The sequence below is a fragment of the Nicrophorus vespilloides genome, unplaced genomic scaffold, assembly GCF_001412225.1.
Source record: "Nicrophorus vespilloides isolate i.1.1-1 unplaced genomic scaffold, Nicve_v1.0, whole genome shotgun sequence".
NCBI lineage: Eukaryota > Metazoa > Arthropoda > Insecta > Coleoptera > Silphidae > Nicrophorus > Nicrophorus vespilloides.
The window spans coordinates 9491-12102 of NW_017096848.1; positions in this window are offsets into that span (position 1 = coordinate 9491).

A 2612-nucleotide genomic window follows, 5' to 3' on the forward strand; every position below is an offset into this window, starting at 1 on the left:
AGCAGATTTCTTCGTACGAATTATCACTTGCTCACAGTGCGACTGTCGACTCAATTCTTATCATTCTCTTTCGCTGTATCTCAGCCGCGTTTTCGTCATCCGCGTTAATCCTTTTATGCATCCGATTAAAGTCTTATCTACAACTGATCGCCAAGGTCTTCTTTAATTCCATTTTACGATGAATAAAAACACATCTTAATTGTGCACTTTGCATCTCTTCTCTATCAATAAACAAACACACTTGCGAAACGCACACTTTTTCTCCAATAAAACTCGTTGAACCAAAAAAAAAAGAAGAAAAATGTTTTTCTTTTTAACTACACACGTTTACATTACTTTACACAAAACGCACAGAATTCATTTAAAATACAATAGAATTACAAAATACTTGCTTATTTTATAAAATACACACATAGACTTATTAATATTGAAATGTAAACTAACAAAAATCAAGAAACTAATCATTTAATTTAGAAATTCGATTAGAGTGTCGAATTAAGGAAAACCCTTGTAGTTTGAGACGACGGTGCTTTCATCATATTACACACCATTAATTAAATTCCGACACTACCCTTAAATATCAATATCAGAGCACTAAGTGATTTTTTTGCTTCGGTAAAACAAATTAAATGAAAATTCTAAAAGTGAAATTTAACTTAAAAGAATTGTAATTAAAGTTTACATGATTCATCAAGTAATCAAAACTTTGTTTCAACATAGTTGATAGATGAATATTAATTGATAAAAAAACGTAATTAATTTTTTAATTTAACTAAATTTTATTTAAATCTTATAGAAGAAATTGAATCAACTGAGTCTATTTACTATTTGACTAATACAAGGATAAACAGTAAGCAATAAACTAATAATTTGGTATAATTTTATAATAACTGAAAATTTTCAACATTTTATTAAAATTGACTAAAAAATAAAGGGATAATTTGGATAAATTAAAAACAAATTTCAAATTTTACATGATTTTATTAAAAAATTGTATAATGAGTTTAAGATTGTCTTAAGAGTCTGAAAATGAGTCTATTGACTCAAAAAAAAACTAATAATTTGCTATAATTGTATAGAAACTGAATATTTTACAACAAAGTCTAATTACTAATTGACTAAGAAATGCTTCAACCGTTAGCAATAAACGAATAATTTGGTTGAATTTCGTAAAATTAAAATGTCTACATGATTTCAAATTGAACAATGAGTTTAATATTGATTTTAAAAAAATGGATCTACTCAATTATGTTTAACAAATCAAATACGTTAAAAGCTCTTTTAAGCAGCAAATAAATAACAAGACGTAACATACAATTGCGGTAATTTCAATTACGTGCACTGAATTGCCGAGATCCGATGAAGATGGGACGAGACAAGAAGTTCTTATTGAGCTGACAAAGTGGACGGACGAACGGACGACTGCAGTTCTACGTGATGTGCGCGACGACCAAATTCGTTAGCCACAAAATGATGGGAGACAACATAATTTGTTTAAGCTTTCACAACAAAAAAAAAATACAAATATTTTACTATAAAACTAACACTAATGTTAAAATCACGACGAAAAAAAAATATCTTCGTAATTAACTTTGCATCGAAGTTAAGCGGAACCGAGAACGTTACCTTGGGGAAACGCCTTCAATGGAAAATTGTTGAAAGCAAAGTTTTGTTAACGCGAAACCAAATATCGCGGAGCGAAGATTTTTGCGTGAATCTCATAATGAAATAGGACACGTAGAGCGCGTGTTTTCGTCGAATTTAGTTTTAGTCTAAGTTGCGACGCACACGCTAATTAGGTTTCGAAACAAAACAGAACTTGGAAAGGACGTCCGTCAATGGGAGGAGGATGATGAGAATGAGGATGGAGACGGAGAGAGCGAGCGCATGCACAACGCCCAAACTTTAATAGGATGTTCACACCGTAACCATCATCAATACAACTAGTATTACTATACTATATCGATGCTACAACCCTATCCGCTAACCGCCGTTAATCGAGATTAACTTAATTAAATCGTTTCGCGCCGATGAATAGATAATGCGTGCTATCGCGAAACGACAACGTTCATATTTTCATATCACCCATCCAAGCAGGAGCCGATCATTAGCTTTGGTTGCTTAACTATGGTCACAGTCTATATGAAAAAAAACAAGCACAGATGGTTGCATCATTTTATTTTTGACAACTAATCAAGTGACCTACACTATCCCTATTTAATGATTTGTCCATAGCCAATTCGATTTATTTTTTATATAGGAAATTCCATTTACATTAAAATTTTACGAAAGTAAATATAAAAACAATCGTTTTTTTTTAAATCATCTACACAAAAAATTTTCATTTTCTTGATACGTCTGCGAAACGTATTGACATCAAAGATGTCCTTGAATTAATAATTTCCGGGATTCAAACCGTATACAAAAGTAAAAAAAAATAAACAAGGATTGGAAACGAAGCGAAGAGATGTTTTTCTTTTAATTTAACTAAATTTTATTAAAATCTTATAGAAGAAATTGAATCAAATAAGTCTATTTACTAATTAACTAATAAAAGGATAAACAGTAAGCAATAAACTAATAATTTGGTATAATTTTATAAAAACTGAAAA